Raw genomic sequence first — 24,816 nt, 5'->3', positions numbered from 1 at the left:
ACTTTTGGAACTTGTGGGAGGAAGCCGGAGCACCCGGAGGAAACCCACGCAGACACAAGGAGAACGTGCAGACTCCCCACAGACAGTGACCCAAGCTGGGAATCGAACTTCAGACTCTGGCGCTGTGAAGCAACCATTGCTAACCACTGTGCTACCCTGCCGTGATAATCTAATAAAGATTATCAGTATTATTATTATTAACGTGACCAAACAGGTTGAGTGTATTAACCTGCAAAATCCACACAACACGCCAATGGCTCACGCTAAGAGTGGGAGAGGCACCTGGCCAGCCATGCTCGATGGGGAATGGTGCACCTTCAAGCTAAAAGCCCCTGGTGACAGACTAGTGACCTCTTCCCTGAATTACTCGGTATGGAAAAAGACAAAAGTGCATCACCAGGTGCGGGAAGAGAATTGGAATTGGAATATAACTAGGTTAGTAATCTGTCACCATGATCCCAAGGACAAATAATAACACGGAATCTGACATGCAAGACATCAAAACCTAACAGCTGCTTAGCAACTAAAACATTGTGGATTTTAAAGGTAATTTTCAAAATGAAATTCAAGGAACACTTTAGTTGTACCTCGGTGCAAATAAATATGTTCATACGCACACATTCCACTAGGAAACAATTTAGATAATGTCCCTGAAAATGAGGTCGTAAAGAGTGCAGTTATCAGAAGTTACTGACCTTATAGGCTATTTTCGAAATGATAGAGCAAAATTTGTTTCATTCAACTTAATAAGGCCTTTCGCATGAGTAAATGATTTCTGCCTGATGGATGTTTCGGAGAAGTGAATGCTCTGCAAGACAGGGATATTAAGTGAGAATGCTTCTCAGTGGATGCATGTAAGTGACTATTTTTGCCTGACCATATCCTGGTCTATTGAATATGAAAAATGCTATTTCCTGCCTATTACTCATAGTACAACAATATCTGGAAGTCATTCAATAGTTAGCGGATTAATTGAAAAGTTAATAAGAAAGTCAACTTGTTCTTTACTCCAATGTGACACATATGCCTCAATTAAACAAAATGAACTGAACTGGTCGAAGCAACTCATGGACAAAACCAAAGGCGTCAACATGGATTTACAGCGAGTAAATTTGACACTTGAATAATCTGATTGGTTTTTTTTCCCTGAGGAGTTCGCAGAAGGTGCAGGGGGTGCAATGTGTATTCTGGGTACATGATTGTCAGACAGCAAGTGATAAGACAATTGTCACATTTATTTTGATCGTGCTCCAGATACTTTTGGAGTTCACAATCACCACTCAAGCCGTAAATGGTGCTCACATTCCCTATAATCTGGAGTACACATTTCTCTGCACAGTACTCAATTAATCAATAGCGAGGTTGAAGGAACATGTAGGAGACCAGTTACTCTGGAATAAGAACATGTGGTGCCATGTGAACTCTGCTTTCCTTATACCAAATTAGCACTGAGATGAAGAGGGAATTTCAAACGGCCAGCTGTTCATTTTATATGAAATAGACGAATAAAGATGCAGCTTTCGATGTGAATCCCACTGATTTGATTAAATTCCTTGTTCATGGAGAACTATGCCTTGCATTTACATCTCATTTTTCACAGGACATTAAGTGAGAACGCTTCTAAGTGGATGCATGCAGGGGACTATCTTTGTTTAACATATTATGGTTTGTGAAAACTGCTAGTTCCAGTCTGTTACTCATGGTACAATAAACTCTGAAAGTAATTACATAGTTACCAGATTAATTGAAAAAGTAACAAGAAAATTTGACACTGGTATCTTAATGAACAAAATGAAGTGAAGTGGCCTAACCAACTCATGGATAAAACCAGAGGGGTTGGCACAGTGGTTAACACTGCTGCCTCACAGAGCCAGGGACCTGGGCTCGATTCAGACCCTGGGTGACCTTGTGGAGTTTGTATGTTCTCCCCGTGTGTGCGTGGGTTTCCTCTGGGTGCTCAGGTTTCCAAAGATGTGCAGGTTAGGTGGATTGGCCGTGCTAAATTGCCCCTTAGATTGATGGGTTAGGTGGATTGGCCTTGCTAATTACCCCTTAGTTTCCAAAGATTGATGAGTTAGGTGGATTGGCAATGCCAAATTGCCCCTTTGTGTGCAAAAGGTTAGGTGTGTTACGGGGATAGGGCAGGGAGTGGGCCGTGGTAGGGTGCTCTTTCAGAGGGTCAGTTTTGATTCGATGGGCCAAATGGCCTCCTTGTGTATTGTAAGGAGTCTATGATTAAAAGAGACCTTGAAAGGCTCTTCAGAGAAGCACAATCAGACAAAAATGTAGACTGCAGGAGCCAAAGAAGGAACTATAAAGAGGATCGATGAAAGGCTTGGTCAAAATGATACATTTTATGGAAGGTCTTTATTATGTTATGTTATTTGAGTAACATAAGTCGCTACTAACTGTGGATGTTGAAGAATACTCCAGTCCTCGAAGTAAGTTGTAAGTATTTATTTAGTGATGACAAAACTAATAAATGAGTTTGACACTCTGCAGATCTAACTCTCGCAACACAGTAAACTTGACTAGCTGTACACACTGTATCTCAGCCACATGTGGTGGCTTTACTGAGATCTCTGCTATACTCATGTTGTTCCTCCATTCTCCGCTGGGAGTGAGAGGGAGAGCTTGTGTGAGCTGTGGTTTTATAGTGGTCATGTAATGCCCTCTAGTGGTTATGCTGATTAACCCCTTAGAAATGCATTCAATTAAATTCATCAGACATGACCTGCCCTTGACAAAGTCATGTGGACCTTCTAGTATTAACTTATTTTTCTCGAAGTGTATATTTATCTCATCCTGTATTATGGCCCTCATCTGTTTTACCACTATTGATGTCATGCTGACAGGACTGCAGTTTCCTGGGTTGTTCTTTGCCTCTTTCTTAAACAATGGCATCACATTTACATTCCTCCAGTGACTCAGGACTAATCCTGTTTTCGGAGAGGCCTGGAAATGCAATAAGCTCCCTGACCTCTCCCAGCAATCTAGATGCATCCCATCCGGGCCTGGCGACTTCTCTACCTGATGTACTGCCAGCCTTTTTAGCACCTTTTCTTTAGCTGCTCAGTTGCTCAACACTCACATTTTAACTGGGCCATTGTTGGGTTTGGAATGCTCTGCCTGGGAGAGGGGTGGAAGTAGATTCCATAGGAGGTTTCAAAAGAAAGCTGGGTATATATTTGAAAGTAGTTAATATAGAGGGTGACAGAGATACGGCTGGAGAATAGGACTAGCTAAGTAGCTCTTTTGGGAGCCGGCACTGAGATGATAGGGCGAATGGCCTCCTTTTGTGTTTTAAATTACAAAATAACAAAATAGAAGCAGATGGTGGGTGGCACAGTAGTTAACACTGTTTCCTCACAGCACCAGAGACCCGGGTTCAATTCCAGCCTTGGATGACTATGTGGAGCTTGAACGTCCTTCCCATATCTACGTGGGTTTCCTTTAAGTGCTCCGGTTCCCTCCCACAGTTCAAATATGTGCAGGCTAGGTGGATTGGCCTTAATCAATTGCCACTTAGTGTCCAAAGATTTGCAGAATAGGTGGGGTTATGAGATTGGGGTGACAGAGTTGGCCTATGTCGGGGGCTCGTACGTTAGTGCAGGCTGATGTTCCGAATGGCTTCCTTCTGCACTGGAGGGATTCTATGGGTCCTATGATGTGGTGGAGATGGAAGTAGGCAGTCTTTGTGATGTAAGTGATATGGAACCACCATTGATGTCTGATTCTGAAACAGTTTGCGATGCCACTTTGAAAGGTACTTTAGAAAAATAGTAATTCAAAATTTTCTGCCCTTCAATTTTCTCAATCTTTTTCCCCTTCAGAATTTCCAATGGGAATCAACTCCCTGATCTCAGTATGTGTTTTAGAAACCAAATTCAGGCCTGTCAGATTGTCTCGCCAAAATGACTTCCTGCAGAAATTGACCAATTTCAGCCATTTCCCTGCAGAGGGCACTGTCTGACTATCGCACCTTATTGCAGTTAACTATGCAGGAAATCCCTGAGGTTTAAATCGGTCCTAAAGCATGTGTTCATTTCTTATTCTGCAGTTTCCTGATGCCGGGTTTCAATCCCACGGTAAAACTGTTGAAAAATGTCGCACAGACAGGGAGTGGAAAATGCTTCACATAAGGAAATAGAAAATCTTGAAGTTTGGGTCATGGCAACTCTCACTCCAAGCACCGTAGACCAGGAACTGTAGAAGATCAAACATCCCTGGCAAACAAGAATCGACTAAAACTGGCCTTGGTTGCTCTGGGCACCAGCACACTCTTCACCCTCTCAAGGGTGAAGCTAAGACTTCACAATGACCTCTGGGTAAAGGAAGGCTTAACTCTAGATGTTGCACTGTGATCAACCATCTGGAAGATAGAAAATAATCCTGAAGAGTAAAGGATTAAATGACGAGGCTAGGTTGCATAGACTCGGCTTGTGTTTTTGTCAGTCTGGAAGATTGAGGGTAGTGTTGGGGGGCAGTTAGCTCCTGTAGGCTGGGCGGCTAATGTGTGGATCAGGCTAACACCAATATCATGGGGTTCAATCCCCAACACTGCTGTGGTCAACTCAGCCCTGACTCCACTTTATGCAGAGGATAAACAATCACCAGTGGTTTGACAAATAATTGTTCAGACTCTGCCTCAGAACTGGAGAAGATTATGGGTGATCTAAATGATGTGTTTCGGGATTTGATTAGGGGTAAAAGCTCTTTTTTTTTTCTAGGCCGGAGTCCAGAACAAAATGAGAGCTGGACTATTCAGGAGTGAGTTAAGGAAACACTCAGTACACAGGGATAGTGGAAATCTGGAACTCATCCCCCCCTCAAAAAGCTGCGGAGGCTCCCCTCATTTCCTCGACTTTCTGAAGGAGGAAGTTGCACTCAGTGCCCTTGCATTCAGACCGCCAAATTTTAACAATATTGATTCTGTGGACCAGGTCATGGAAATCTGAGCACAGCTTATCTTCCCTCCCGCTGAAAGTTGACGGGATCTGATGTCTTTTGCAGGTTCCATTTTAGCAACATAGAAATTGTTAGATGTATAAAGATAAGGGTCCATCAAATTCATCTTCTACCATCCTGGTAATCGCATGATACCATGGATTTGCTGATCGCTCCTCGATGAATTAATCTCCAACAGGCCCAGACATGAGGCGATGAAAACACCTCTTGGGAAGAACTTTGGGGGCCAAACATTAAATGTTCCCTATTCTTCCCAAGCATTCCACACTTACCATACATCTCATATACTCTGCACTAAAATGCTATTTTCTGAAATAAAATCTATTTAATTTTCATTTGAATGAATCGATACCAGCTTGCTTTCACTATTTCTCCAGATTTATCTCGCCCTCACTAAAATATTGTTTCTCCAGAGTGACCCCACTTTAAGCACAGACTGTGTCCTCTAGTTCTACTGTTCTAGGCCAAGTGAAACAGCTTGTCAGAGTTAATCTTATCTAATCCAGATAGCACACTAAAATGACGTCATGTTCAGCCTTCTATTTACCAGTGAGATATTTACATAATTCAACCTCATAATTATCTGAATCTTTTCAATATCAATTATATCCTTCTGCACTACACCAGCCAGGGTTGTATGCAATGTGCTATGTTTGGTTGCACCAATGATTTATAAAGTGTCAGAATGACCTGACAATTTTGACTCAATATTGGCAATTTCATACATCCTAGAATTTGAACTCCTTTTGCCATGAGGTCTGTTCTTACCAGTGTCCTGGCCAATATTTATTCCTCAACTGACATCACTAAAACAGATAATCTGACCATTACCTCATTGTTGCTTGTGGGAGCTTGATCTGTGCAAATTGGCTGCAACATTTCCTACATTGTAACAGTGACTGCACTTCAACAGTACTGTACTGAGAGGTCGGTTAGCTCAGCGGGCTAGACGGCTGGTTCGTGATGCCGAGCGATGCCAACAGAGCGGGTTCATTTCCCATAACCCATGGTTATCCATTCTGCCACCTCAACCTTGCTCCTTGACTGAGGTGTGGTGATCCTTGGGTTAAATCACCACCAGCCAGCTTTCACTCTCAAAGGTTAGCCTCTGGGACTGTGGTGACTTTCATTTCATCTTCATTGACGAGGGTATCCTGGCCAGGGTTCTCCATTGCGAGTCCGCACTGTGACCGCTGCTAGTGAGGACGGAGAATTTGGCACTCACTGCAGCGTGACCGGAGAATCCCATCCCCTGACTTGATGTTTTCTGCTCTCTAGAAATGCAAGGGTCATTTTTTTCCTCATGGTTGTGAGGCACTTTGTATTTCTCAACTTTTCTTTTCTTTTTTTTATATAAATTTAGTGTACCCAATTCATTTCTTTTTCCATATAAGGGGCAATTTAATGTGGCCAATCCACCTAGCCTGCAAATTTTTGGGTTGTGGGGGCGAAACCCACGCAAACATGGGGAGAATGTGCAAACTCCACACGGACAGTGACCCAGAGCCGCGATCGAACCTGGGACCTCGGCGCCGTGAGGCTGCAGGGCTAACCCACTGGGCTACCATGCTGCCTGCATTTCGCAACTTTAAATGTTACCCATCACCTGTGTGGTGAATGGCTTGTTATGCTCTTGGCGTAGCATTAGCGGCTTCCTTGATGTTCACTCTGACAAAGGAAGGTTCAGACATGGAGATAACTTCAACACATTTATTAAACTATTTACAGTTCTCCTACTCAGATACGCCACTACTGTTAATCCTTCTATAGCTACTCAGACTGACGAACCAGTCTGCTACAATCCACGTGGTGGGTGTGATATTGAATCAACCCTGTGTCTGTACTCACTGAGTGTCTCCACTGGAAAGAGGAAGATCATGTGTTCTGTGTCCTTTATATATGGGTTGGTGTAATGCCCCCCCTGTGGTAGTGTCACCTCTGTGTGTATCGTGAATGCCTATTGGTCGTGTCCTATCTTACTGACCTATTGGTTGAGTGTCTGTGTGTCATGTTTCTGGTGCTCCCTCTAGTGTCTAGCTAGTCTACGTGTACTTACATTAACCCCCTGTGTATCTACAGTGATGCATATCACCACGTCCCCCCTTTTTTGTGTTACATATTTTCTGTACACTGTTAAAGAAAATTGAACAAATAAAAACAGGTAGATAAGGTAGATGCTCTGTACAAGTTATGAGAACAGTGATCACTAAATAATAAGTCCAAATCATATGCGTGAGTCCAAAACCCATCAATTATCATGGCTGAATGTCTTTCTTGTTGGGTTGGTGAGTTGGTGATTTTGATGGTGGCATGTCCTTGTGAACGCCATCAGTGTCCCTGTGCATAAGGAACCAAGAAGTGGTCAAATCACTTTGTTGTCTGATTTGGAGTAATTTTTCTTCTGATGCTTGTGATAGCGATGTTGGATGGCATCCGTCCTGAAAGCCAGGTTGCCTGTTGGTAGTGCAGCACACGTGAATTGGGAAGATGCATCGTCCTGCCATGGTATGTCATTGTACTGAGCTGAGCAGTAACAGTGTCCCTCATGGGCAGAGTTGTACCATGTCGTACCAGTCGTAGTTCCATTGGTGCAGTCTTTGTCATGCTTGCTGTCGACGATGTTGCCTTTTGTACGTGTCGTGTCGTTGTCTTTGATATGGTTTTCATAGGTTGTGTTGTGTCGGTTGGTTTTGTTGCCGTGGTTGCTGCGCTGAAGGACCACACTCTGTGGAAAATACAAGTCCTTCACACCGTTACTCGTGTCAGCGTGCTTTGTGGCATCTGCTGTTTCCTTGAGCGTGCCGTCACTGAATTTGCGGCGCTCCCCGTCTGGAGTCAAGTCCGGCTTACTTGAATCAGCTTTGGCGTTTGGTTGCTCCCCATCTGGAGTCTGGTCTGTTTCACCTGAGTCAGTGTTGGTTTGTCGATGCTCCACGTCTGGAGTCATTGCAGGTTCACTGGAGTCAGCTGAGATTTCTTGATGCTCGACATCTGGAGTAAAAACGTTCAGGAATGCATTTGCTTGTGGAGAGGCTCGAGCGAATGAGGTTTGACGTAACCTGGTGTCACCGGAGTCACCAGTGGTCTCACTGTGATCGTCGAGTGCCTCTGTACACACTAGTTGAGGTCTGTCACATTGCACATCTTGTATGGGAAGTGGGATGCTGTCGTCACAGTGTAGCCACCTGAGTTGGCCACTTCCCCAAACAAAATGGAGAAACACAAAGACAGCAGGGAAAAATGGACAGTCTAACCAAACAAGCAGTTTTGCAGAGTTCCTGTGTGTTCTGCCTGCAAAGAAAGCAGATAGCACTGAAACCAGCAGTTATACATATTGATGAGCGATCCCCGGGAAAAACAGCTACAACAATTAGCTACATTTAAGACACTCAATAGCAAGTCAGACTCCTCGGCGCCAACGGGAGTCCGAAACAAAGGAGACAAACAAGCCAGAAAGAACCGCCCAGCGATCGAGAAACAGCCCCAGTATTGGGGAATTCAAACCAATCGATTGGTATGGGATCCAATCGATTGGAAGTAAGCTCGGGGTCCGCCCAAAGGGGCGCGAATCCCCTGGGACCTATAAAAGACAGGTCCCAAGTTCAGTTCTCTTAGCCGGCCCTCCCAGCAGAACATCTTAGCAGCTCTCGAAGAACTTGACCGTAAGAAGGAGAGGCCTGGCCAACTGCTGCACCATCAAGTAAGTGTCCAATCAACGCACGCTACGAGATAGATGCTCCTGACCCCTTAGTCCATACCAGCTGGAAGCCTGCAGACTCAGGATCGAGCAAGAGGCCATTGTTCCCTGACCCAGCGGGTTCCCTTATCCAGATAAGTATTGGTCTGTTAGTGGTAGGAATAGCCTAGTCTTTTAGTATTATATGCATGAGTAGCGATTAACTGTGTATTAATAAACGTGTCTTGATTTGAACCTTAATAATTGGTGTATTGAGTTAGTGATCTGGACTTGAACTTGAACCTCGTGGTGGTATCATAAGGATACCTGGCGACTCTAGAGCTAAGTAATAAAACAGAACCAATTGAGTGCAAAGCGCACTCACCAGAACAACTTGTCTCACATACAGTGGATAGAGCCTCAGTAGCTTCTTGTTGTTCACTTGGGCTGGGTAGACTATCAGAGTCTTCTTCCTGGGCTCAAACAATCTGGGTGGACTTTCATAGTCGCTTTGTTGTTCACTGGAGTGTGGTAGACTGTTATAGTCTTCTTGCTGTGCACTTGGGCATGGCAGACTGTCATAGTCTTGCTGTTGTTCACTTGAGCATGGCAGACTTGCAGCATCTGCTGCTGGTTGCTCAGAGGAGGTTGCTAGATCCTCATGGTCTTGTTCATGCAAGGACTGCGCTTTGGAGTCTTGCGTTTCTTCTATCGTGGAGGCTGTCCATGAGCTCGCTGTGGAGGCTTGTGTCACAGGAGTCACTTCTTGTTCATGCAAGGACTGCAGTGTGGAATCTTGCGTTTCTTCTATTGTGGAGTCTGTCCACGAGCTCGCTGTGGAGGCTTGTGTCACTGGAGTCACTTCTTGTGTGGAGACGTGCAGTTGTCTCGCTGTTGAGTCATTCATCGCTTCCTGTGTAGAGGCCGGGACCCTTTGTGGTGTGTGGACCACTCTCTGTGTGGCAGCAGGCCGCTCTCTCTGGGTTTGTACCGCTCTCTGTGTCTTGGTGGCAGGCCACAACATAATCCTGCACTCACGAGCGGGATATCATCTATGCTGGGCTGAAGATTCTCAAATCCAAAGAACTCGTCATCGGGGTCTTGAATGTACAACACGTCTAGTTGTGGTTCGGATTTGGTACTGGGGTAGCCTCCCAAGGTGAAAGGTTCGTCTGAGTCGTTGTCTTCCAAGACCATATCATCACGTTTTGTGTCGGAGCTGGCATTGGGTTTGCGATGTCCAAAGAAGAATTCAAGGTTTGAGTCATAGTCTTCAAGGACTGCATCATCTCTTTGAACGGTGCTAACTTCTTGCTGCAGGATTCTGCGGAGGTTACTTTCAGCAACTGGTTGAATTTCAGGCATTGTGCTGTCATTTCAGGTGAAAGAATCTTATTTTACGTCTTTAAGAAATTTTTTCCGTGTTTTGGGACATTTCCCCTTTAAGTGGGCGTGGTCCGGGGCCTCTGACGTCATGAAGCGTGTGACGTCGGTCGTAGGAAGTGATTGCGCATGCGCATATCACCGTTCCTGTGCTGGGGGCCTTTTTCGCAATTGCGCATGCGCGGCTTCTCGCGCATACGCAAACGGACCTTCCCGTTCTGTGCGCTTCTCGCGCAACTGCGCATGTGCAGTACCTTTACAAAGATGGCCACCGATCAAAATTGTCGTTCTCTGCTCCGGGTTCTCGGCCTCGTGGTAAGTACTGGCGCCTCTCTTACCATTTTCGGCTGGTTTGATTGTGTTTTCCTCGCAGTATTTATTGAATTTGTCCAGGACCGCCTGGATGTCACTCCTGTTTTTCCCTTTGGAGAACTTGAATGTTTTAAAGATTTTTTCTGCTCTGGCACTGGCGATGGTGAGCAGAAGCTCTGTCTTTTCAGCATCGGCCACATCTTGTAGGTTGGCTGCTACCAGGAAGATCTCAAACCTTGGCCTGAATGCACTCCAGTTTTCGTGGAGATTGCCGTGGCACTTGAGCCGCTGCAGAACCAGGATCTCGATCACCTTGCCTGGGTGTTGTTGCTGGTGTCACTGTTTGCTGAGTTGTAGCTATATGGATTGAGACAGTTACTCACTGGTACCATGTCTTGTTATGCTCTTGGCTTAGCATAAGCGTCTTCCTTGATGTTCACTCTGACAAAGGAAGGTTCAGACATAGAGATAACTTCAACATATTTATTAAACTATTTACAATTCTCCTTCTTGGATTCGCTACTACTGTTAATCCTTTTATAGCTACTCAGACTGACAAATCAGTCTGCTACAATCCACGTGGTGGGTGTGATATTGAATCAACCCTGTGTCTGTACTCATTGAGTGTCTCCACTGGAAAGAGGAAGATCATGTGTGCTGTGTCCTTTATATATGGGTTGGTGTAATGCCTCCTGTGGTAGTGTCACCTCTGTGTGTATCGTGAATGCTCATTGGTCGTGCCCTATCTTACTGACCTATTGGTTGAGTGTCTGTGTGTCATGTTTCTGGTGCTCCCTCTAGTGTCTAGCTAGTCTACGTGTACTTACATGAACCATTTGTGTATCTACAGTGATGCATATCACCACAGTGACTGAACATTGAGATTGTCCTTTTGGCATCCATGTGAAGCACCAGAAAATCCCAAACTTCCACCTCCCTCTTTGTCCTTTTAATCCCAAGGAGGTAATCTCGACCCATTCTTAAATCATTCCCACCAATCCCTGCAGATCCACAACGGCAACAGGAGGAGGGGAATGAGAGAAGGAGGAAGAACAGAGACATAATCACCTCTCGATAAATTACAATGACGAAGCTTGTTCAGAAGTGGAGTCAGACTGAAACCCATTAATGAATTCCAGGAGATATTTGCTCCGTGGTTAACATCAAAGCACGCACATTTGAAATGGATGTGTTAAAATTACACCAACTGGACAATCTGGACCACTGTGGGTTATGTGTGAGACCAGAATTTCCCTTCCTTTGAGGCAGTTTTAAGAAGGCCCAACAGACGAAAGATAAGCAGCAGTGATGATTTACCCACCCGTAGAGAGAAAATACGGTCCCAGTGTACCACTGTTGCAGGTCAGTCTCCGCTCCCTGTTCATCACGGTAGCAAAGTGGTTAACACTGTGGCTTCACAGTGCCAGGGTCCCAGGTTTGATTCCCAGCATGGGTCTCTGTCTCTCCAGAGCCTGCATGTTCTCCCCGTGGGAGCGTGGGTTTCCTCCGGGTGCTCCGGTTTCCTCCCACAAGTCCCAAAAGACGTGCTGTGAGGTAATTTGGACATTCTGAATTCTCCCTCTGTGTCCCCGAACAGGTGCCGGAATGTGGCGACTAGGGGCTTTTCACAGTAACTTCATTGCAGTGTTAATGTAAACCTACTTGTGACAATAAAGATTATTATTATTTAAAAAGATTACTATTATTATCATGGGGTTTCCAGGCTCTCCAACATCTCTTGCAATTTCACCCACCCATTGAACTTTTTGAGCTTCAAGGATTACAAGAACATTGTGGATGAGGAAAGTGATCAAATCCAGCTTAGCTCATTTATCTAGAATTTCAAGGCTCGACAATGTCTTGATTTCCTGATCTAGGGGCATTTCTACACCTCTGAGTCAGACAGCTGTGTGTTCAAAATCCACTCCAGGACCTGAGCGCAAAAATCAAGGCTAGATTCCAGTGCGGTTCTGAATGACTGCTGCACTGTCGGGTCTTCTATACTTTAGATAAGATATGAAACCGAAGGGTAAAAGTCTCCATGCAATACTTTGAAGAAGAGCAGATGAGGTATATCCCACGAACTGGACAACATTTATCCCACAATCTCTCTCACTAAAACTGATTTTTATCAACTTGCTGTTTGTGGAGTCTTGCTGTGCAGTTGTGTTTCCTATATTGGAAATGTCTAGACACCTCCTCTGATGCTGCCTTGATTGTCTGCTACTACACATCAGGAATTTTGTGGTCAGGCTCTGGTTTGATCCCTCCTGGCAGTGGGAGGCAGTGAGGGTATTTAATTGAGTAGTGGATATCACAATGATGTGATTGTGTATGAGTTGTGTCAATCTGTAAATTCATCGGCTGATCAAACATACTTTGAACTGTTTAGAAAGGATGTTTGAAAACACTAACAAAGAGACAGGGCGGAGTTCTCTCATTTTGAGGCCAGGTGCCTCAGTGGGGGCAGGAACGTGGAGTGTTCTCCAATGCGGAAGCCAGCAGGAAAACACATGAAACCATCTGGCACCTGCTTCATTAATTATGTACTGGGCGTTTTACTCCGTATTCACTCGTGGGGCAGGCCTGGATGGCGCGCAGTCCGACATTGTGTCCTGACGCCATATTGAATAGGTACCCAACATCGCTGCCCCATGATTGAAGATAGAAAGTGGATCTCTTGAAAATGAAGACAGATCTCTGTGAGCATTCTGAGACTGGCAGGTGGATCTTTTGAGAATGAAGATGGATCTCCAGGAATATTCGGAGGCTGTAAGATGGGCCCCTCCAGGACTCCAAATCTGGACACCGAGCCACATCTATGGTGTTCCAGGGTCCAGGCTTGCTGGCGGCCTCCATCTTGAACTCTGGAGGCAACCCCAGTCATTGTTCCAATGAGTCCCGTCATCTGCACACCACATTGTTCTGAATGCGTTTCACTCTGGCGTATTATCCTGTTGACCTCATGAAGAAACTGGCGTGGAGCAGGGACACGGGGGGTGGGGCGTGATCAAGCTTTCAGCTGCATCCCACCAACAGGATTCAAATAAGATTGATTCTGGCCTCCGGCGAGTTTTCTAACCCGCCATTATGAGCACCAGTGGAAGATCCAGCTGTAAATTCACAAGAGTGGAAAACCGATTTCTGGGCCTCTCGCCATATTCTACCCCACATCTGCCAGTAGGGGCTTTGGAAAATTCCGCCTACTGACCTACGATGGCTGTCACAGGTCACCTGATGTCTTCTGTTGCAGGTTGGCCAGTTGTTTTGGGAAAACTCCAATGTGAATTTCAGGCATGCCATGACCATAAGACCATAAGACATAGCAGCAAAATTAGGCCACTTGGCGCATGGAGCCTGCTCCGCCATTCAATCATGGCTGATATTTTCTCATCCCCATTCTCCTGCCTTCTCCCCATAACCCCTTACCCCCTTTTTAATCAAGAACCTATCTATCTCTGTCTTAAATACACTCAGTGAATTGGCCTCCACAGCCTTCTGCGGCAAAGAGTTCCACAGATTCACCACCCTCTGGCTGAAGAAATTCCTCTTCATCTCTGTTTTATAGGATCATCCCTTTAGTCTGAGATTGTCCCCTCTGGTTCTAGTTTTTCCGGCAAGTGGAAACATCCTCCCCACGTCCACTCTATCCAGGCCTCGCAGTATCTTGTACTTTTCAATAAGATCCCCTCTCATCTTTCTAAACTCCAACAAGAACAGACCCAGAATCCTCAAACGTTCGTCATACAACAAGTTCTTCATTCCAGGGATCATTCTTGTGAACCCCCTCTGGACCCTTTCCAAGACCAGCACATCCTTCCTTAGATACGGGGCCCAAAACTGCTCTCAATCCTCCAAGTGGGGTCTGACCAGAGCCTTATACAGCCTCAGAAGTACATCCCTGGTCTGTATTCTAGCCCTCTTGACATGAATGCTAACATTGCATTTGCATTCTTAACTGCCGACTGAACCTGCACATTAACTTTAAGAGAATTGTGAACAAGAACTCCCAAGTCCCTTATTTCCAAAGAATTTCCCCAATTAGAAAATAGCCTATGCCTAAATTCCTCCTTCCAAAGTGCATAACCTCACACTTTTCCACATTGTATTTCATTTGCCGCTTCATTACCCCCTCTTCTAACTTGTCTAAGTCCTTCTGCAGCTCCCTTGCTTCCTCAATACTACCTGTCCCTCTGCAGATCTTTGTATCATCTGCAAACTTAGCAACAGTGCCTTGGGTTCCTTCTTCCAGATCATTAATGTATATTGTAAAACGTTGTGGTCCCAGCACAGACCCCTGAAGCACACCACTAGTCACCGGCTGCCATCCTGAAAAAAACCCTTTATCCCCACTCTTTGCCTTCTGCCAGTCAGCCAAGCCTCTATCCATGCCAGGATCTTACCCTGAACACTATGAGCTCTTAACTTATTTAACAATCTCCTATGCGGCACCTTGACAAAGGCCTTCTGGAAATCTAAATAAATCAATGACATCCTCATGGAATTTCACACCTGGTGATGTCAAGAACGATGCAAAAAGGATTCACTGAAATTACACTGGGCCTCATAGTTGCATTTCTATAAGGCTACCTCCTAAGTGGAGACAGAGGTCGACATGGACAATAGCTAAATGGGAAGGTGTTTTCGTTATCTAATCAAGATGGCTAATGAATCACTCGTAAGCTGATAGCTTGGACTGTATAGAACAGGGGTGGGCAAACTACGGCCCGCGGGCCGCATGCGGCCCGCCAAAGGTCTTTATGCGGCCCACCAAGTCATTTAAAAAAAAACAATTAAAAATTTTTTTTTAAGGTTAATGGGGGGGGGGGGGGGGGGCTGTTGGGTTACTTACTGGTATAGGGTGGATACGTTGACTTGAGTAGGGTGATCATTGCTTGGCACAACATCGAGGGCCGAAGGGCCTGTTCTGTGCTGTACTGTTCTATGTTCTATATGAGGCGCCTAGAATCATAACCGGGTGAAGTAATTATTTTACTTAATATACTATGCGGCCCTTTAAAATTGTGAATTTCTGAATGTGGCCCTTGCACGGAAAAGTTTGCCCACCCCTGGTATAGAACATGAAACAAAAACCACATCAGGTTCAGATATCAGCTAGAACATAGAAGCAGGACCATAAGACCATAAGACATAGGAGCAGAAGTAGGCTTTCGGCCCATTAGGTCTACCTCACCATTCAGTGAGATCATGACTATTTTGTTGTGATAACCCACAGCTACACTTAACCTGGCTTACTTCCAAGACCAGCACAGAGCACAGTGATTAGCACAGTTGCTTCACAGCTCCAGGATCCCAGGTTCGATTCCCGGCTGGGTCACTGTCTGTGCGGAGTCTGCACGTTCTCCCCGTGTCTGCCTGGGTTTCCTCCCGGTGCTCCGGTTTCCTCCCACAGTCAAAAGATGTGCGGGTTAGGTGGATTGACTGAACTAAATTACCCCAAGTGTCCAAAAAATGTTAGGTGGGGATATGGGGAGAGGGTGGAGGTGTGGTTTTAGGCAGGGTGCTCTTTCCAAGGGTCAGTGCAGACTCGATGGGATGAATGGCCTCCTTCTGCACTGTAAATTCTATGATTCTGTGAACCCTTGAGTCCCTAATAAAAGTAAAATACTGCAGATGTTGGATAAAATACTTTTGTACCTGTGATATCCTGACCAGAGGCCAAGGGTTCTGCAACCTCAGAGTCCCCGTGGCTTCCACTGAGTATGATCTCCCTAGATGAGGGGGCGTTGACATCCCTTTAAGCCAGGGGCCTCTGGGAAATAGAAACCCCAGCCCAAGTGTACGCCAGCTTCAGGAGACCCTCAGGGGGGTAGGACGTGTAATATGATAGGTATAATATATTGGAGTTTTCTTACAGTCAAGCGACCGAGTGTCCACACTGACTCTTATCAACTTTTACAGATGCACCATAGAAAGCATCCTATCGGGCTGCATCACAGCCTGGTATAGCAACTGCTCGGTCCAAGACCGCAAGAAACTTCAGAGAGTCGTGAACACAGCCCAGTCCATCACACAAACCCGCCTCCCATCCATTGACTCTATCTACACCTCCCGCGACCTGGGGAAAGCGGGCAGCATAATAAAAGGCCTCTCCCACTCGGCTTACTCACTCTTCCAATTTCTTCCATCGGGCAGGAGATACAGAAGTCTGAGAACACGCATGAACAGCTTCAAAAAGAGCTACTTCCCCGCTGTTACCAGACTTCTGAACGACCCTCTTATGGACTGATCTGAATGATACTACACTCCTGTCTGCTTCACCCGAAGCCGGTGTCTGTGGATTTACATTGTCTATCTTGTGTTGCCTTATTATGTATTTTCTTTTTATTTTGTTTTCTTTTCATGTACTAAATGATCTGTTTGAGTTGCTGGCAGAAAAATACTTTTCACTGTTCCTCGGTACACATGACAATAAACAAATCCAATCCAATCCAGTTGAGGTCAGACCCGTGACAGCTCAGAGAGTAGGACAACTAAACCTTGTTGTTTTTGCAGTGGGGGTGAGTCCCTCCTTCAAAGGCACTGTAAGGTTTAGGGTTGTGAGTTACTGAAACCTTCCAATTAAAAACTCTCAAGGTCTGAATTTTTAATTCCCAATACCAGTTGTGCTTGAGCTACAAGGTACAAATAGCTAAGTGGAGTTTATTAAGCAAGATTTGACATTTACTTCACAAAAAGCAGTGAAGACAATATAGTGGTTTCTCAGCTCTCAAAATCCCAAGACTTTTGACATTGTCAGCATAATAGATAGGAGCAGAATTCGGCCACTCGGCCCATCGAGTCTGCTCCGCTATTCAATCATGGCTTATATTTTTCTCATCCCTATTCTCCTGCCTTCTCCCATAACCCCTGATCCCCTTATTAATCAATAATCTATCTATCTCGGTCTTAAAGACACTCAGTAACTTGGCTTCCACAGCCTTCTGTGGCAGAGAGTTCCACAGACTCATCACCCTCTGGCTGAAGAAATTCCTCCTCATCTCTGTTTTAAAGGATCATCCCTTTAGCCTGAGATTGTGCCTACTGGTTCTAGTCTTTCCTACTGGTTGAAACATCCTCTTCATGTCCACTCTATCCAGGCCTCACAGTATCCTGTAAGTTTCAATAAGATCCCCCTCATCCTTCTAAACTCCAATGAGTACAGAGCCAGAGTCCTCAACCGTTCCTCATTCGACAAGCTGTACATTCCAGGGATCTTTCTTGTGAACCTCCTCTGGACCCTTTCCAGGGCCAGCACATCCTCCCTTAGATCCGGGGTCCAAACTGCTCACAATACTCCAAATGGGGTCTGACCAGAGCCTTATACAGCTTCAGAAGTACATCCCTGTTCTTGATTCTAGCCCTATTGATATGAATGCTAACATTGTATTTGCCTTCCTAACTGCCGACTGAACCTGCACGTTAACCTTCAGAGAATCTTGAACAAGGACTCCTCAGTCCCTTTGTGCTTCTGATTTCCGAAGCATTTCCCCATTTAAAAAATAGTCTCTACCTCCATTCCTGTTTCCAAAGTGCATAACCTCACACTTTTCCACATTGTATTCCATCTGTCACTTCTTTGCCCACTCTCCTAGCCTGTCCAAGTCCTTCTGCAGCCCCCCTGCTTCCTCAAAACTACCTGTCCCTCTCTTCATCGTCTTTGCCTTTGGAGTGATGTTGAACTGTGTCCAGATGAATCATACCCTAGAAGCCGGGGTATCACTGAGCCAACAAGGATTATTATTTCCTAACTTTTATTCCACAGCCTACCATTCCTTCTTCCTTGTTTGGAGATGGTTCAAATTCACTCCTCCTGTTGCAAATCATCTTGTTTCATCACCTTTGCAACAACCTTTTAGAATCATAGAATTTACAGAGCAGAAGGAGGCCATTCTGCCCATTGAGTCTGCACCAGCCCTTAGAAAGCCCATACGTCCACCTTGTCCCTGTAACCCAGTAAGACACTAAGGGCAATTTATCATGGCCAATCCACCTAACCTGCACATCTTTGGACTGTGGTAGGAAACTGGAGCACCCGGAGGAAATCTACGCACACATGGGGAAAACATGCAGACTCCGCACAGACAGTGACCCAAGCCAGGAATCGAACCTGGGGCCCTGGAGTTGTGAAGCAACTGTGCTAACCACCGTGCTGCCCAGCTTTATGGGTTATAAACTCCAGATATTTGTGTTCCATCATAAACAAATGCACATTTCCTTCCAGCTACAGGGAAGCCATAAATAAAGTCAAATTCTGCTGTCAATATATCTTAACCCAAGCTCCACACTTATTAAAATCAACAGTCAAGGCCACTTTGTAACAAAATATCATATAATGAAGGTTTCCGTTCTGGTACAGATCAATCAAAGCAATGCATGCCTTATTTAAACATAGGATGCCGTTCACAGTTCACAGCGATCTAGTCATTCCTTCAAACTGATTTAAAAACAAACACCTCATCATATTTTGGCCCGTAGGACAGCTTTGGCTCAAGATTCAAATGAGCTCCATCAAAAAAATAATAAAACAAGTTTGTTTCTTCACAAACATCCGTTTTCCTGTTTCCTTGGCTGTCAATTGCCCAACAAGTCAAAATGGAACAATTTAATTTTAAACTATGGTTACAAAATAAAATCCATAGATATTATAGGTTCTAAATATACGTAGCCTTATCAAAATCTTCCAGCACTCATTGGGAAAGGGGGGTCCCAACGAGAGCCATCCCCCTGCCCTTGCTGCCGATCACCCCTCCACCCCGCCCCCACACATCCCCCTCTCCTGTTACTGTCACCCTGAATGGCCCTGCTCCCACTGTGACATATCTCTGGCATGGGTCACTCCTAAATCCTCCTGAATCCTGCCCCCTCTCCACCCCCCCATGGATGTCAGCAGCAACCACTGCCTCCCCAGAGACACTACTCAGCAAAAGAGCAGCTAGCCTCTGATTGGCCAGCATAACTTTGCAGGTCGTACTTCCAACCCTGGGGCCCGCTAGAGGCCTCACAACAGCTTAATTGGCTCATGTGGGTCTTTCCCAAAAGGGGGTAGGTCTCTCACTGGCTCTCTAGGTAGCAGGCGAGAACCGCATCGCCTCCACACGCTTCCGCTGGTGAAATACAAAAGCAAGGAAGTGTGTCAAAGGCAAGAGCAATCAGGCTCTATTTGCAGGGCTACATGGAAAAGGTTGGCAAGTGGGACTAGCCAACTGGTCCTGCAGAGGTCTGGCATGGACACAATGGGCTGAATGGCCTCCTTCTACATTGTCGCCATTCCATGGTAAATTCATTCAACCTGGCTGCATATGGGGTTCCAAACTGTATTATTTTTCTGATTGCTTCTCTGTAATGCAAATATACTTATGTATGTTTTATGAATGTTTCCAAGCTTATTCGAATGTTTGACACATTTCCCCTTCGACAGCGTGCACTAAATGCCAACCTGGCACCCTGGCAGTGCCCCTACTGAGGGGGCACGCATGCATGGAACGGCCGGCATCCTGAAAGCAGGTCGTGGTAGGCATTTTTAAAGCCAATTGCGCCATTGGGCACAACTCCCCATGATCGAGAATGCTGCGACACATGGCCTCGCGACCCACCCATGCGTTGCGGCCCTCGGTTTGAAATTGACTGTTCTGTCGTCTGCATCAGCTCTGGGAGAACCTTGTCCAGACGATTGGCATCTGGCTGGGACCCAGCAGTATCCTGGGATCCAGCAGACTTCCAACTGCTGTCTTCCTTGGATGTTCCTGCCTCCACCAGATGTACAGCAGCAACTGTGTGGTGCCCACCAGATTGTGCCCCAGAAGCCTGTCCACTAATATTGCCAACCGAGGTGTGTGTCTCTGCGCTGGTGGAATGTGCGAGTGATAGCTGTGACACCTCGATGGTGGTCTTCTTGGAACTCTCCTCCCTGGTGTTCTCTTGGGGGACGGCAAGGGTGTGACTCTAGATGGCCTGGCCTCCTGTGAGACAATTGACATGTGGTCAGTGAGAGGTAGGGATCATTTTGTCTTACAAGAACAACTCACTTGAGATAGGTCACCTGGGTGAAGGGGCAATGGATTCTCACATCACTGGCGAGGCCAACCTCGCTGTTGGAGACTGCTCTCTCTCTCAGGCAACCCTGCAAATTCCTCATAAGGGTAAGGACTCAAATCTCCTGGATTCCCCCCCCCCAATCTTGGCTTTTTCCCGCTTATTATGGACTACCTTCTGTGGCATTGAGAACCGCACACCTGAGGGGGAATTGGAGGGATGGCAGGCAGAACACTTATTTTATTCGTTTACAGGGTGTGGGCATCGCTGGCTGGGCCAACATTTATTACCCATCCCAGAGGGCATTTAAGGGTCAGCCATACACACAAGTTACAGTGCAGAAGGAGGCCATTCACCCCATTGAGTCTGCACCGACCCTTGGGAAGAGCACCCTACGTAAGGCGCAACTCCACTCTATCCCCGTAACCCAGTAACCCCACCTAACCTTTTTGGAAACTAAGGGCAATTTATCATGGCCAATCCACTTAACCTACACACCTTTGGACTGTGGGAGGAAACCGGAGCACCCGGAGGAAACCCACGCAGACACGGGGAGAACGTGCAGACTCCGCACAGACAGTGACCCAAGCCGGGAATCGAACCCAGGCCCCTGGAACTGTGAAGCAACTGTGCTAACCACTGTGCTACCGTGCCCCCCACATTGAGTGGGTCTGGAGTCACATGTGGGCCAGACCAGGTAAGGATGGCATATTTCCTTCCCTAAAGGACATTAGTGAAGCAGATGGGTTTTTAGGATAATCGACACTGCTTTCATAGTCATCATTAGATTTTTAATTCCAGATTTTTATTTAATTCAAATTTCACTATCTGAATGGCAGGATTCGAACCCAGGTCCCCAGAGCATGACTCTGGGTGTCTGCTTTACTAGATCAATGACAATACCACTACGCCACTACCTCCTGATACCAGGAGAAAGGTGGTAACTTATCTTGAACCTTGTTGGTGATTGTTGGTCTTCTTCCAACATTGATCGGCGGACCTCCTTGTCATGCTGTCAACACTGACAGCCGCTGCCACTGCCTCCCAGGTGGCATTGCTCACCCTGCTGCTGGTCTTCTCACCCCCTTGAGGAAACAGGGTGCCCGTCTTTCATCCACAGCGTCGAGAAGCCTTGTGAAGTCATCATTCCCAAAGCGAGGAGCAGGTCTGAGCTTTGCCATGCTAGTGTGTGACGGGGGTGACTGGTGAGGAAGTGTTTAAAAGCAGCTCCCCCTTGTTAGAGGCAAGCAGCTGAGGTGCGAGTCAGGCAAATAAGGTTGCGAGGGAGCCAGTAATGTCGAGAAGCTCATAGGGGCTCATTTTTGGGACAAAGTGCAGTTGATTGCAGGCCATGATTTCGCCAATGTGGTCGTTGCGAAACTCCCTGTCAAACACTTTCAAAATCAGACTGTAACTTGAATCCGGTGAATCGCGCCCATAGTTTCTGTGGTAAATGTAGTCACCTAAGTATGAACTGTCTGTATAGTGCTGTGACCTATGACCTGGAAATGATAATACGCTCTACTTCCAGGTACTGTACTGGAACCCTGGTGGGCTCCGCCTCTGGCTCCGTCCTCACTGGGGCCATATATAGACCGGCCACCTGTGGGTGGCACTCATTTGTGCAGCAGACACTGGCAGGCGAGTTCCTGAATATTAAAGCCTTAGATTCATTCGTTCTCACGGTCTCACAGTGGATTAATGGTATACAAATTTAATATCCAGCGACAGCACCATGGAAGCTGCTCTAAAGACAGATAAGCTCGAACTCGACACGTGAGCGACAGAGGCCAAGGAGATCTTCGAAAATTGGCTTAGCTGTTTCAAGACCTACCTCGACTCCTCCACAACGCCTCCCTCTGAAACCCTCACGCTGTGACTCCTCCACGGTCGGGTGAGGCATTGAATCTCTGTGATGATAGAGAAACCCGCCACGTACGAGGCGGCAGTCGCGACCCTCAAGGCACATTTCGTGAAGCCTGTAAACTAGGTGTTCGCACGACACCTCCTCACTACTCGCCATCAACGCGCCGGGGAGTCGCTGGACGAGTACCTGGAAATCCTGACCCTACTCGCAAAGAACTGCAACTATTGGAATGTGACGGCGGAGGAACACATGAACCTACAGATCCGGGACACCTACGTGGCTGGGGTCCGATTGAACTACATCAGGCAGCGCCTGCTGGAAAACGGGACGTCTGGCCTGCGGGACACGGTTAAAGCTCGCTACTTTGTTAGAGGTGGCCTACCAGAGCCTCAGTGCGTACCACGCGGAGCCGGCGAACCCCTCGTGGACACCGTTGTCGCGGCCCCCACCGGACCCGACTACGTCACATGCCTGTGCCGCATGGCTGCCCATCCAGACTGGGGAACCGCACTGCTACTTCTGCGGCCAGGGTCAACACCCCTGGCAGCGTTGCCCAGCCCGCACAGCGGCGTGCAGCGACTGTGGCAAAAAGGGGCACTTTGCCAGAGTCTGTCTGGGCCGACCTAAAGCCCAGAAGTTGAAAATTCACCAGACCCAACCCATGGACTCACAGGCTCGCAGACCCCACAATGTAGCTGCGTGCCAGCCAGGAACATCCCCTTCAGACGCGTCATCAGCCATGTGCGACTCGTGGGGGACGCCATCTTGGCCGCCGGCTCCAACACCGACCGATACGTGCGACTCATGGGGGCTGCCATCTTGGCCGCCGGCTCCGGCACTGGCCGCCACGTGCGGCCGATGGGGGCGGCTACCTTGGTCACAATCTTCGGCCCAGCCCGACACGTGCGACTCATGAGAGCCGCCATTTTGTGATACCGCTGACCACACAGGCTACCCGCAACTTGGCGCAGTCACCATCGACCAGTCGCAGCCAAAGCACCTGAAAAATTCCATGATGGTCGTCCGGGTCAATGGGCAAAATAAAAAATGATAAATTCTTGAGGTGGAGGATCGAACTCTCCACCTACAACTACGATATCAAGTATCATCCTGGGAAGCTCAACGAGTCACCAGATGCCCTGTCCCACGGCACATGCGCCAGCGTGCAAGATGACTGACTTTGGGCTATCCACAATGACCTCTGCCACCCGGGGGTCACCCGACTTACCCACATCATTAAGGCCCGCAAACTGCCCTTCTCCACCGAGGAGGTCAAGGCCATGACCAGGGACTGCCAAGTCTGCTCGGAGTGCAAACCACACTTCTACTGGCCAGACAAAGCCCGCCTGGTAAAGGCCTCCCGGCCCTTTGAGCGCCTAAGCGTTGACTTGTAAGGGTCCTCCCCTCCACCAACCGTAATATATACTTTCTCACCGTCATCGATGAGTACTCCTGCTTCCCCTTCGCCGTCACCGCCGCTGGACTTGATTTTTTTTAACAGGGGGTGAATGTGGTAAATGTATTCACCATAATGCATGCATGATACCATAACCTGTGACCTATGACCTGGAAATTGTGATATGAACTGCTTCCAGGTACTGTACTGTAACCCCGGTATGGCTCCGCCTCTGGCTCCACCCACACCGGGGCCATATATGGGCCGGCCTCCTGTGGGCGGCATTCATCTGTACTACTGACTCTGGCTAGGCAGGCTCATGACTAATAAAGCCTAAAGTTCACTCGCTCTCTTTGCCTCACTGTGAATTGAAGGTATATCAATGGATTTTCTGGGATCGGTTGGGCCCAATATTAACCTGGCCTCGATGCTCGTCATGAGGGGTTGAAGGTGGCAAGTAATCCCCCTGGCTTGGCGTAGGCAATGGATCGCTTGGACACAGGGGTGGCGGCCTGGTGGAAGTCTAGGTGCTTTGTTTGTATCCTTGAGAGATGCTGAGGAGTATTCCATGATCCTGTCACGGCTTTGGCCTTTTTGAGCAACGTAGATGGTGTTATTATCCTGCAATTCTTCAATAAGCCTGGGATGTTACTCCCTTGTGATTATATTGTTGATAATTTGTTGTTGTCATTCCAAGGGTATGTGAGGTGTGAGCATGAGAGCCAGAGTTGCCTGTTATCCTGTTCTAGCAAAAAATCAGATTGAGTTGATTTTATAAAATGAAAAAATGAATGAAAATCGCTTATTGTCACGAGCAGGCTTCAATGAAGTTACTGTGAAAAGCCCCTAGTTGCCACATTCTGGCACCTGTTCGGGGAGGCTGGTACGGGAATTGAACCGTGCTGCTGGCCTGCCTGGCTCTGCTTTAAAAACCAGCGATTTAGCCCAGTGTGCTAAACCATCCCCGGGAAATGGGTCTGTGGACAGTTTTATCTTTTTTTATTATGTGCTGTAATCCTTGTGGTTATGGAAAGGGACTGCTTTTTGAACACCTCGGGTGGGATTCTCCGACACCCCACCGGGTGGAAGAATCGCCGGGGGTCGGCGTGAAGCCTGCCTACGCCGTCCTCCCAGTTCTCCCTCCCCCCCCAAAAACCGGCCCGGCGTGAGTCGCGCTGC

The sequence above is a fragment of the Scyliorhinus canicula genome, chromosome 12 (assembly GCF_902713615.1).
Source record: "Scyliorhinus canicula chromosome 12, sScyCan1.1, whole genome shotgun sequence".
NCBI lineage: Eukaryota > Metazoa > Chordata > Chondrichthyes > Carcharhiniformes > Scyliorhinidae > Scyliorhinus > Scyliorhinus canicula.
The sequence above is the reverse complement of the archived record's forward strand: the minus strand, read 5'-3'. Positions refer to the sequence as shown.